We start from the raw sequence: 15,116 nt of genomic DNA, 5'->3' as shown, positions 1-15,116 counted from the left end.
TGGGAAAAAGAGAGAGTCTTGAGAAAGAAAAGAGGTAGAACAAAGTTGGAAGGAAGATACAGCGTGAGAGATATCCTAAATATAAAAATTGACCTAATATTTTCCTATTTATAACTAGAATACTCTGGGTCTATGATTTACTCTATTTTCTTGTATTTCATTATTTAATAAAAATGAACTCTATTTTACTCTTTCATTAAATAAATAATCAATTAATATATCTCTTTATTTTCTAAAACACCATTTTATTCCATTTATTTTCTAATAATATGAAACCCTTATTTTAATTAACAAAAGTTATTTTCTCTCATTTATTTAATTTTTAAACTCTATTATTTTTAAATAACTTTTTTTATATTTTACGAAAAATGCTTAAAATATTTAATTAATCGATAAATAAAACTTATTCTAACGAATTATTAAAGCATGTGACTTTGAGTTTTTGAAATATTTACAGTCTACTTTACAAAAAATAAATAGAATTAGGCAAGTTTCAAATTTTCCTTTTCATTGTTTAAGATTAAAATACATTAAGAATTAATGTTTATAAATAATAAAATAAAATAAACTATATTATTTTTTATATTATGAATGTTATAATTATATTTTTTTAGTAATTTATTTTAATTATGTTGACACTTGGCACACACTGGGCAGGCAATTTTAGGAAGAAAAAAACCAAAGAAAAAGGTTAACAGACGAGACGAGAAAAACGCCGGCGCACGGTAGATGTCATCTGTGGGGTCCATGCTAACGAGCACGCATGGCTACCTATTCCACCATCCGCTAGTCCTATTGCTCGCCCTGTCAACTCAACCATTTTCTAATCTCTCTTTTTTTATATATCTTTTTTTGTTTCATTTTAGTTTTTCTACACTTCTCTTCCTATAATGTTTTTGGCATCAACCTACAGTTGGTTGGGCTAAAAGTGAACTGGAATTTCTCAAGAAATACATTGATTTCAAGTATTGTAGATGGATAATATGTGACTAAGAGGAGAAATTTTACTAAATTTAGTCAATGAATTTTTTTAGTAAAAATTAATTATTGATAAAATTAATAAATATTTTGCACCTATTATATGGTTACTAAACATTATAACGTGTTTTTTTTAAAACAAAAAGTTACTTTATCCTTTTAAAATATAATTTTAATAAAAATAATCATAAAATAGTATTAATTTAATTTATAGATCATGTAATGTTATTTAATTAGAAAAATATATTAATTTAGTTTCTTTTTATTTTTTTTCTAAGACAGAGATTTGTATTATTATTTTTTTGCTGAGTAAGAGAGAGATTTAAATTTGTAATAAACCTTATAATGTAGGGAAAAAAACAATGAATTGATTAAAAAAAGGGAATAAAGTGTAATTTAAGGAGATAATTTTATAATTAGGAAACAAATTGTAATCAGAATTGTCTAAAGAAAACTACATTCATAACACTTGTTATAAATAATTAAAATGGGTGTTATTATTTAAATCCTAACATATAGACAATAATATATAGTTATATACTTCAATAATATTTATAACACCTTTTTCTGTCTCTTTCCCACTATCAGCACTCCACGAGCGATCTTATATTTAAGGTTACATCATTGCCAATAGTATGTGCATAAATATTTTTCAAAAATAAATTTAAAAATTATTTTTTGTTTATTCATTTAAGCTCCCTTTTAAAAATATCAATAATCTTTCACTATCGAACATGCAGTGGCACCATGTATTTAGTGTTATTTTCAATCTAAAAGAAAAATAAAAAAATATATCGTAAGGTCTTTTCCTCTTAAAAAAATAATTCTAATGTTTTGATCCAAAATCTTTATATATAGCATCCCTATTTAAGAAGATTTCTTAATATATATACTTCGGAATTTGTTAAGTAACTGTAACTAGATTAAACTGATTGTAATTTTCATTTATGTAGTAATATTCTAAATTACCGTTCTATTAACCTCTCCATCATGCAATTAGCACTTTGTCCAATGGGATTGAGAGTGACATCCCCTATCTCACCACTTTTATCCATAAAATAACAAACAAACTTTATATTTATATTTTAGTTTTTTGTTTCATTTTATTTTCAATATTCTTCTTTCTCTTGTATATGATCATTTTGGTTTGGCGGGGGTCTTTGTTTCTTTATTTCACTTTTTCTAAGTTTTAGGGTAGTATAGAGGGTAGCTTGGGAGAGTAAGCATGGGGTTGGAGATGTCACTTGAAATCATGTGTGTGCACCCCACTATGCTAACCCACATTTCTTTTTCTTATTGTGCATGACAAGAAAGGCTGAGATTTCATCAAATATACTCATATTTCATCAATCAATCCACTTGTGTTCACATCAACCAAAATTACCCAAGCATCACACATTATTGTACATCTCCAAACCAAACAAAACCAATCTTACAAATTTATAGGAAGAAGAAGATCAAGACACATAATCTTTGATATTGGATGGTACTTTAGGACTTCATCAGATTTTGGACATGACATTTTTTTTAGCAAGAATCTCAAAAGCATCATAGTTGCACGCTTCAGCATCACTGTGTTCTTTAGTATGTAAAAGGTATAACCAGCATATTCTTCTCAATCAAACAACTATATATAGTTACTACCTATATATTTCACCTATTCTTATTAAATTGAATATTCTGATTTGATTTGATTTGAATTATGTTCAGTGTATTGCATAAAGGTGTCCAATTTTTTCAGGGTTATTTCAGAACTATTGACTCAAAGAGTTTGGATATCCAAAAAATAAATCTACATGGTACCGTATCACAATCTTAATGCAGAACAACTATTAATTAATTAAATATTAGCTTGGTACAGCATTTATATAACTTGCATGTACAATAACATATATATTATATTGGCTTACGTAGTTCTGGCAGGTTTTGGGCCACTATATATCAATAATTTGTGGATATATAAATAGTGATTCATTTTTAATGCCGATTGGCCATGGACCTACTACAGTACTGTCACCAATTTTATATAAGGGCTAACAAAATGTCCCTTGTCACCAAAGTTGTTATAATGTTATGTATTTATGTTGCAGCTGTTGCTGTTATATATTCTGGTAGTGACAGTTGTGATGGATTATCCAATCACAATTTGTAAACTCTCTTGACGTTATCTGCAGTGGCAGATTGTTTAATTATTACAATACCTGATTCGATTTTATAATGGCTTAGTGCCACTGCCATTTAACATCTGCCACTTAGTTTGATTGCATCCTAATACAATCATATATGATAGTTGGTAGTGTGCTAGTTCTAACCAACTGTGCTTCAAAGTGACCCATTTAATAAATCAATAATAGGCACATATTTTTAATGTTAGAGAAACTATTGTGTGTCTAAATCCTTGGGCTTCAAGTGAATAATAGCATTTAGAAAACTACCTTGCCCCTAAGATCGCATAAAGAGTTTATATTATATATTATACAAAAGAAACCAACTAACTAAAGTTTTTCTTTTTGTTACGTACATAAAAGTTTAGGTAAATTGGCAATATGTTAGATTTGTAGGAGATTTTAGGATAATTGATTTCGTTTAGACAGAAATAAAAAAATAAAAATTATTTGTAACATTCAATTATTCACATTTTAATGGGTGTGGTGTGATTCCAACGCGAAATCAAATACATGTGAGTCCTAAAGATTTACTTGACTTAAAACACTATGTGCTTAAAGGTATTTACTAATAAGATTTTTACATTAATAATGAAGTTAATTTGTACTCACATTTTTATCAAATGTGAGATTTACTAATTAAATAAACTTTCCATAACTAACTAAAATAATGTTGAAGTCTATAAAGCAGCAAATGTGTCTAAGAAAAGGGAATTCATTAGCTGAAAAAACAACACATACCAAGAATTGATTATTTTCTTTATAACAAAACCAAAGCAAGCTAAACTAAAAAAGAAATAAAAAATGAGTAGTATTAGAAGAATGCATGGTATCCCCCCTTTCTTTTTTCTCCCCATACATGGGATGACACATCATATTTGAATCCCAAATTGAGGTATAATAAAAAGCAATATCATTGGACAGAATTATTATTATTTGATATGCTAGGATATGCACCCTCTTGAGGATTTGTTTCACATTCTTGTCAGTTATAATCTGTACCCTGCATCTCCTTATTTTGTTTTTATCTGTCTATAATTCCCTTTCAACATTAATATCTGTGATGTGCCTGCAATCAGTTCATCCAATTTCAGTGCCTTCTTGACATGAAATTCTTGTCGTGGCACGGCTATGAAACACAAAGGTTTCACTAGATTCTGGGCTGAGTATGTATATGACCGTGTGATTTGCCAATTGCATCAAATCTATTTTTGTTTGTGTGTAATTGTGCGTGAATCTACTTTATGTGCAGATCTTGTTACACGTACAGAATTTGAATCTAATTAGAATATACTCGTAATGTAAAATTTGAGTACTCAAATTTTAAATTTTGTAATAGACTGTGTGATATATCATAAAATTATTAAATTTTGTATTGAAAGTCATTTCAGTAATTTTTAATTAGTTAATAGGATTTATTTAATTAACTCCAACTAAAAATGGGATTAAGCAATCCCACCTTATACGACCCAATAAAATTATACTCATTTAGTTAGGATTTTTATATACACAAAATTTTATGTAATTTTATTGAGGTATCTAGGCGGGATTATTTAATCTCATTTTTATTTGGAGGCACTTAACCCATCCCTAATTAATAATATGTAAGTATGTATATTAACCGTGTATCAAAATTAAAGTCATAAAATTTTATCAACGTAACAGTTTGATTAAAAGTTTTCATATACTATAATTTGGTTTCCCCAATAAATATATTGATTATGTCCCTAGCTAGTCATTAGTGTCTCCTCTCAAGATATTATGATATTTCACTGGTAACGAGTATATAACGTCACTAAATTAAAAATTAAATTATAAGATGTAATATTTAAAGTATTTGAAGAGTAATAATAAATATGCGTATATATAATATTTTTACACATTCATTCTTTTTATTTTTTTTTTAGGTTTAAATATATTTTGTTCCTAATAAAACAAATTAAGTTGTTGACCCTGATGAATTTAAAAGTTTGTTTTTAACTCGTAGAGAGTTATCTAAATCAATTTATTTCTCTATTTAAAGTACAATCTAAACAAATATAGAGACCAAAAATAATATTTTAAATTCATCAATGACAATAATAAATTTTTTTATTAAGACCAAAAATAAAATTAGGTCATTAATCAAAAATAAAAAATGTATATTTAAGCTTTTTTCACACATCATCTTTCTTATTACATTTTTTTTTCAATCTTTTTTCTTGGGTATAATATGTTGAAAAAAAGTTGATACCATTACTCTTTAATAGAATAATACTGGCATGGTATGGATACATATCCATTACTAGCTAGCTTGTCTAAGTCTAACATATATTTGCTCTCATGAATGGGACAAAAGGTTAGTGACAACAAGTGAAGGTTAAAGCAAACAAGAAAGCTAAACAAAGGGGTCACCAGCTTGAGAGACCCTATATCATTTTCAAACCCATTATGATTGATGTAATAATGATTCTTATAGTCCCCACTTAAGCCTTAAAAAATATCCCCTGGACGGCAAGGGGATAGCAGCGTTACTTGGCATAAATGTTGAACCAAAGCCACTCTCAAGAGCCACACACAAACACAAAACAAGACTAATTTCTAGAGGGAATGAGTGATATATATCATCTTTCAATGCCAATTGGGACACTAAGGAATCAAAGGGCTCCTTCTCCATCCATGAAAATGACATTTTTTGTTTTGTTTCTTTCCCTTCCACTCTGTCTATTGCGTGTTTTAATTTGCTAGTGATGTAACTCCAATTCATGGTAAAAGAAAAAAAATTAAATGAGAGGAAAAACAAATCTAAAAAAGTTGATTGGTAAAGTCAATCCACCAGAAGATCTCACCTAGAAAAGAATATTTATTTTATAGTTTGTTGCCTATAACGGTAGAGACAGTCATCAAGATTCCAGGGTTTACTGCTGTAAAAATCGAAAGCCATTTTAATCTTAATTAACCTTAAAGTTACTTTTGGTATGAAGCACTTATTTCTACCAATCATATAGCCACAAAGGATACAAATGTGCGTTGGAATCAGCGTTTACAAAATTGATTATAACTAAATTTGATTTTGCAAAATTAGTTTTAAAGTGTATTGATTTATATTTCTCTGTTTTTATTTTAAAAGTAATTAAATTAGTAGTAAAGTTTAATATAAATTTTTCATTTAACAAAAATTTATTTAAAATATTTCAACTCAAAATTAATTCTAGACTTCCAATTAATTTTGAATGTAAGATCAAATATGTGAATACTTATCTAATATTACATTAACTAATATTTGAATGTGATTTTCAAGGACTCAATGTGAAACCAGAACAAACACTTAACATTTAAAATTAACTGGAATGAAACATATACGGTCATTATTCAGTTACAATCAAAGTTATATTTAGAGTATTTTTAATTAATTGAAAATATTAATAAAAATGAATAAAAAAATAAACTCTAACATTTATTTCAAGAACTCAAGTAAAACGTTGAACACTCAAATGACATACGTGGCCAGCTATCATCAGGTTGATATTTTCTATTGGGATGACATATATATATTGGACGATACTTTAAAGGAAAAAATAAAGATAAAATCACTTAAATATGTACAAGTTAAATAAAGAAATTATGGATTTTTCACCTAATGGTTCAAGACTTCAAGGAGAAGAGCAGATATGAAAAAAATTAAAAAAACTTTATTTTTTACTTTAAGCAAAAGAATTATATGTTAGACTTTTTTTTTACACATGTAACCTTTTGCTTTAAAAAATTAATAATAAATATTTCTTTATCAATTAACTTAAAATTTAAACTTTAATTATTTTATCTTTAATTCGATCCTTTTCCTAAAAGGTATAATAATAACCTCAAATGAAATTAAGAAACATAAATATTATCATCTTGATAAAAAGCTTAAAACTTCGGGATAAACACTCTAAATTTTCACCAAAGACAACAAGGTACAAAATTAGTACCCAAAACGATTTCATAATGAGCAATGTTTCTCTTCATTATAAAAAAAAAAATCATAAACCATCATATATACGATAAATTTATTAATTTTTATAATAATTAACATAAAATTTATATTAACGAGGATTTATAATTGAATGACATTTTTTGCTATTTAATTAGATGATCAACAATATAATTTTTTTTTTATCATTATATGATGATCATTAATGTGACACCTTCTACCCCCAACATACATATAAATAAATAAAATATATAAAAATACACATAAACAAATTCACGTGAGTAAAATGTTCACATTCACTTTACTATTTTATCAAATAAAACTTATTAAAAACATATTCGGCTCAGAATAAGGTCATCAAAGCTTACAAAGGAAATTTTGTTAAATCATTGAGGTAAAATAAAATAAAATAACATCATGCAATTAAAATAAAATTCATCCTCAATGTCACATCTTATCAGAGCATTGTGTCACAGCGTCCTCTAGCACGAGGTTCTTTAAAGTCATCCACCTAGTCATCTACTCCCACGAACACAAAGTTCGAGATCATCACAGGATCCAAACACAAATAACATATAGGGAGTGAGTTATCACATTTTAAAAAAAAATACAAATAAATAAAGACATAATCAAAATAAATTATGAAAGTATTTATAACATAGCTCAATTTAATACAATCCACGTCACTTCACCACTTTATCATTTAAAATTCATTTTTCAATCACTAATCACATTACACATGAATCACACACTCGAGTCAAGACGTAATAATACTCATCAATTTCATAATAAACAATTAAAAAACGTTATGCAAAAATTATATTAAGACTCAAGCCTATATGCAATGTGGTACCATATCAGTGAAAAACCACCCTAGGACGCTTAGGAGTACATAACAAGGCACACCACACAATGAGTATGTCAAGTCACTCTCACTAAGTAAAATCATAAGGTGACTAATCAGGGTCACTCTATTTTGCGAGAATACTCCAACCATATGGGATCAACATAGGCTTAAAGGAACACTCAAACCAAGTGTCTTTATCCCCAAAACCTAGACTCCAAAAAATTTGTTAGGGTCTCACCTTCTTGATTTAGGTCCAACCCCTAGGTGAAAGCATGATCTGATGTCGAATCGGATCTGTACTTCACAGAAAACAATATGTTATATTTGTTACTGAAACAAAGAATAAAATTTTTCATATCCTCCATTTGATTTTGCTATCTTATTTTTTTTTTCCTATTTTAATTACAGTTATACAGCTAAGGTAATTGTGACTTTGTTAGATAAATTAGAATAGTAACTACCAATTATTTACCCAATGATCAATACTCAACTCAAATTCTAACTCATTGTGGAAGAAAAAAATTGACAAAAAAAAGGCTCTGGCTATACAGTATTTTCATTCTACTTTAATACATTCTCTCTTAATTTTCTTTATTTTTGATCTCGTTTTTTTCTTAAAAACAATATTTTCAGAACACAAATTTGCCAATTTTTTTATTATTGTTATTTTCCAAGCGAATAAAATGGGGAACTTACCGAAGTCCATGTGAAAAATGCTAGTTGAAAGAAATTCTGCATGATGCAAAATACTCTAATAATGAGTTTAAATACATGTTTTCCAAGTATAAGAATCAAGAATGGTACGGTGTTAAAGAATAACCTGAAACAATATGAAGCTAATAAGATGAAGTAGCAGCTTGGGACATCCAATTATCCAAACCAGAAAAAGTGGTCACTAGGCCTCACAAGCAAAGTTCCTTTGATCGTATGGGATTTGTCATGACTATCCAAACACATATCTGTTATTATGCCTTGTAGCTTTGTTCCCACCAATTAAAGCACCTGCATGCACAGCATAAAACCAAATATCACCTATTAAAATTATATCCCATGTATGACAAAAGTACCATGACTAAAAATAAGATTACATACTAAGCTATTCTGACCATTAGTGGAATAAAAGGCTGCCAGAAATGGCTGTAGAATGCTGCAGAACAAAAACGAAGAGGCAAAAACGAAGAGAAAGCCTTGCTCTTCACGAACTCCCTGATTCAAAGGAACTTTGAGCCGTAAGAAGAGTCATCCACGTGCATCGTCGGGTTGATCGAATGGAAGAATAGCGAAGGGCTACGTTGCTTCTGTCAATGTGCTCACTCACAGAACAGGAAAGAGGGGCTAGGGTTCAGTAACGAAGAGGGGAAGGTTTTAACGGGCTTTGTTTTTTTTTTAACCCAACTACGACGGTTTTATACTAAAACCCGTCGTAAAGTTTATATAATATAACATTCTAAGGCGGTTTTTAATAACCGCCTTAGAATGTATGTCGTAAAATGTAATTTTTTTCAAAATAATTGCAAAAATGCCACCGCGTCACTATTTAAATCGGTTATCTAAATAACCGTCGTAGCACAGGTGATGTAAAAGGCAATATTTGTAGTAGTGCCTAAAACAATTTTTGCACGCAGACACTGCTCATGAATTATACAATACCCACGACCTCACACTCGTATTTCAAACACGTTTAACACATTGCGTTATAATTTAACACTTTAGGTTCCTAACTAGGAATCCTACACTTTCCGTTTAACACTGCGCATAAACAATTTTCTCAAGGTAAACACCGGTTGGATTATTGTATGATTCACAGCTCACAACATAAGAATTGTCACATCAAGTGTTAATCACATACTTACTCACAACAAAATCTCTTGTCCACAATTTAACATCTCATAATGTCACAATCCACCATTACATGTTTACGTATATCTAACAAATTAATACATGTTCAACTTTACACTGTGCTCGATCTCAACAACAATATTATAATTTCATTATAACAATTTATCATGTCTCATAACTCATGCACATCACACAATAATAACATTTATAAGACATAAAATATATACATATATATATAGTAAATCAAACAACATTATTTTCAATCAAAAAGAGTTTCTACAATAATTAAATTAATTTACATCAAAAGAAATTACTACTAGATATTAACTTTACAACTTTCTTTAATTTATTATTACAATATATATATATATATATAACATGTTGATCATCATCGTGAGAAAATACAGAACAAAACAATAATTTGTATAAAACAAATCATTAAAGAGAATATTATTTAGAGTACAAATCACGTTAATAAAAAAAAATACTTAATTTTTAGGATTCACACTCAATACAAGAACACGTCAATTTCATAGTAATTTCTCATTGGGACATCAATTGGTTCATCAAACATGTATAATTCAGTTATAATTGTAAAGACAAAATCAAAATTTACAGAAATACCCCAAAAACCCATTCCAATTAATACTCTTAAGATCCTACACATGTTCTCACTACTCTCCAATTGTGAATATCGCATCCCTTACCTCTAAGCAGACTCACGTGTGTAGTCCGGCAGTGATAGTGTCGTCTCTAGCAGTTCCCTAAAGTTCCTCAAGTTTTTCCTCTGTTTGCTCTGTTAGGGTTTCCAAACGTTAGAGAAAGAGAAGAGATTGTAGCCTCCACTTCACTCTCAAGGTGTGAGACTAATTTCTCTCTGCAAAAAACATTATTTTGCAAATCTCAACGGTTTGAATGTGTGAAAATGGGTTCCGAAGGTGGTGTCCACATTTCACGACGATCCAACGATTGATCATTCCAGGATCGTTGTTTTACTGAGACAGGTTTTAGGTGTATGCGGGAAAAGAGAAAGTTTAGTGCGAGAGACATTTCTTCCACCATAGACATTATCTCAAAAATCCCAATACGAAAATAAGTTCTAAACCACGCTTCCAAATTTCATGATGCTCCAATGGTTAATGAGTTTGGGATTGTAATTTTATTGACATAAGTTTGAGTGTATGCGAGAAAAAGATAAGGTTTTGGGAAAGAAAGAAGAGAAAACGGATTTGAGAGGAAGAGAAAATGTAGACATATCATCGGTCTGAAAACTGACCTAACGTGTCTCTATTTATAGCTAGGGTATTCTCGACTTATTATTTACTCTATTTTTCTTTATTTTTATTATTTTATAAACAAGAACTTTATTTTATTTCCTATCAAATGAATAAATAAAATATCTTTTTTTTATTTTCCTTCAAATCATTGTTTTAATTACTAAAGTTATTTTTTTATTTATTTAATTATAAAAATCTCATCATTTTTCAAAAACTATTTATTTTTAAATAAATAAAAAAAATTAATTTATTTTACGAAAAAAATGAGGTGTTAAAATTAATTTCCTTTAAAAAAAATTACACCGCCAATACACTCATCTCAGAGAAGCACCTATACCTTTTCTAAAAGTGAAATTATACACGTCATTAAGATTTCTTCTTCCTTTTTTTATTTCTAAAATTTAAAAAAAAATTGGGCCTAGACTTCAGAAGGATAGGCCGAAGTGACAAACTATAAATAGTATTAGAGTCTGGTTAGCTTAGAGAGGAAACTAAGAGCAGAAATTATTGAATCAAAAGTCTAGTCTTTCTGGTGATAAAATTGGTTAGGTAATGTGTCCAGTTGGTGAACAATACTGAAGGAACATATATAACAATGTGAAAACTCATACACATGCGAGATTATTAGAAATGGCAAGTGTGAGGGGTTAATCTCACATTGACTAAGAAAAGGTCAATCGAAGATATATAAGATAGCTTAAAATTTTGAGTAAAGATATGCAGTTCAATTCTTTAGTAATCTTGGTCTATAGCTCGTGGTTGCTGCCCCAAATTCCCCAACATAAAATGTCTACATTATTCTCAAATAAAGAAATTGGAGTGCATTTTGTTAGTGAAAATAGTTCTTAATTAAGGTCTCTTTAATCCAGGGTTTAGTCCATTTCATGATAACCACTCCTTAACTCATAACTTGAAGAAGTACCATATAAAGTGTCATATACCCTGTTCTAATATTAATGAATATACTTTATTGTTTGTGTTATACTACTTCTAACAAATACCTAATTCATCTAACACCAATAAAACTAATTAAGTTAGTTAAATTTAATTAATGATATTATAAATTTAAATTTTATTCTAAGAATACTCATTAAATTAAATAGTTTAAGTTGTGGTTATATTTAATGACACTATTTATTTTTCAATGGATAACTTTTTTCATCCAATGAATATGACTTATCTTACTAAAAAAATTAAGAGCAACTTATCTTATTAATAATAAATAAAAGTATAAAAATAAATTAATAATTAATGCATTAAAAGTGATCATACGTTTTTTATATTTAGAAGAAAAAAATGTTCTCATTTATTTTTTTATATATAGGAATGGAGGTCGTAATAAATAATACTAAGCATGGTTACCCTTGAAAATGATGCTATTTTGATCATGCCCTTGAAAATAATGTTAAGATGGCTACCCATGCAGGCTAGAGAGACGATTACTACAATGACCAGGATAGATGATTGGGTCCTTTCAATTAGAATTATTTTATGAAGTCTATGGACCCTATTTCTTTAGTTGCGATTGGCATTAAGTTGATAAAAGTGGATAGCCATTGTGAACTTTTTGAAGATAGAGGTGACATATATACATCACAATGCAATTCGTTAATCAATGATGGCCCTTCAAAATAATTAGCATCACCAGTTTCCTCCTTTAAAAAATTAATTTAATATCATTTTAAGGGCTAATTTGATATTGTATATACATTAGGAAGACATGTAATATTATATTGTATATCATTTTAAGTATACTTAGTGCCAAACATTGTTTCTCATATGGAAGAAAATTGATTTGGGTTCAGGCTCTTCCCTTGGTATTCCTAGCCAATTCAACCGCACATTCTTGTTGATGTAAGAATTTTGTTGAAGCTGGTATTTTTCTTCTTCTTTAATTTGCGTTAGAATACAAAGAATCTCTCCTTTTTTTTTAAAAAAAAAGTAAGAATCTCTCCTTACCAGAAACTAATTAATTATCTCAGAAAAGAAAAAGTACATAAGTGATGTTAAGTATATCTTCAATCCTTTTTTTATACATACAGAATGGGACTACTTTTGTTATCTTCTTTGATTTTGGAAAGTAAGATGTGTGTATATAAGAAAGATAGAAAGCAAGTAGAAGAAAAATAATAATAATTATATAACTATATCATATAAGATATCAATATTTATTTTTTTATTAACAACAACCGTAATCATTCGATTTAAGATTTAGTCATACTTAATCTTTCTTCCTAAGAATATATTATGCGGAAATTAAAGTCAATTTTTTTCTCATAAATTCTGTTATTAAGTGAACTACGTTTATTAGACACATACAATACGAAGTCCATTATTTGATATACTCAAATAATGAAACTGGTGTATTTTCGGACATAATGCTGGGGTCAGAAAGATGGGTCATGCATGCATTTGCTGCTTTTGACTGTCACAGAGCGAAATGGCCTTATGGCTAAGAGGCTTAGAGGAGTGAGTTCAAGCCCTTTTTGTTACCTCCTTTTTTTGTTGCTCTTTATTACACGGTTGGTTGCTTTCTTGCTTTAATTTGTCCATCTTTCTCTTTTCAATAACCTCATCTCAGAAGATGATAAATTTGACCATCTAATCACTGAGTCCGTCCATTCAAGGAAGGAAAAGTTGGATTCTTTTCTTCTCTTAGCAAGCACAATCTTGGGCTTTTGCTGAAGTATTGGGTAGATTAGCATCACCATATATATTTCTTTTAGAATTTAATTTTTATATACTTTGTGTAATTACAAAAGAAAATATTATCAATCATTAAAAATTATCATTGATATAACTTTCAAGATTTATAAAAGTCAACAAATTTATCATATATAATATAATTTAGAATAATTTAATGACAATATAAAAATCCTTTACATTATAAAGTAAATAAATATATACTCTTGAATAAACTTTCAATTACTTCTCTAGAGTCTTACCATCTTCTAATTAATGGTCCCTAAAGTAAAAATTATATAAGTAATCCTCCAAGTTTTAAAAACCATGTTAAGTCATTAATCCTAAATATATTGAGAAACCCTTGAAATCAACCCCTAAATGTTAATAAAATATATTAAGTTAGAAAATTAACCGAAGAATATATAATATTTAGGAGGTCACTTATATAATTTTATTACTTGAGAGACTACTTGGAAAAGAGGATAATACTTTATGGAAGAAATTAGTGATGTATGTATTCTTCTTGAATAAACCCAATTAATTAATTGTCTTTCTTATAAGCACTTCTATCTATCCTATAGTTCCATTTCCGACTTATGATATCTTAAGCAAAAGATATGGTCAAACCAACTTCAATTTGCATATATATATATATATATATATGGCCCATTTAAAAAAGTTTCCCAAAGTTACAAAGATCAAAAGTTTAAATCATCCTTCACTAAACAAAGATATCATCTAGCTAGCTAGCATTTTGGTGTTATGATTTAATTTTATGGCTAGAGTTTCATATCAACTCATTAAGAACATGTTTAACATAAACATGGGAGATAATATTAGGCCTAATGGCAATTATTGCTAGGGTAACACAGTACACTACTATTCATTAAGTAGATACTTTGTTTTGACTGTTTTCTCAATGCTCCCACTAAGAGCTGCAATTTGTTAGCAAAGGTATATAAAGACAGGACCATATATAGTTGTCATATGTTTCATCTGCTTTATAATGTTGGATTTCTCTTGGCTTACAACAAGGAACCAAAATGATTTGATTTGTACTTTTGTTTCTAACACAAATGTAACAGATATCATGGTTCTATTTTCTTTTGTAATTTCAGAAACTTCAACTAAATATGACACTTGTTTTTCTGCCCTGAATTACGTAATCTGCAGACAAGTTTCAACTCGTGCAGTAATTTTCGGGGATGCTTTATGCCATATTTGGATTTTCCTTTGCAAGCATGTTCAGATATTATATACATGATTTGTTCATGAAAAAAAATGTTTGATTGTTTATATTCAAACATAATTATATTTTTAATCTTAAAATCCTGTTATAGAGGTTGAAAAACTTAACTTTTGTCGTATTTGGA

The sequence above is a fragment of the Glycine soja genome, chromosome 19 (genome assembly GCF_004193775.1).
Source record: "Glycine soja cultivar W05 chromosome 19, ASM419377v2, whole genome shotgun sequence".
Taxonomy (NCBI): domain Eukaryota; kingdom Viridiplantae; phylum Streptophyta; class Magnoliopsida; order Fabales; family Fabaceae; genus Glycine; species Glycine soja.
Note: the sequence above shows the minus strand (reverse complement) of the source record.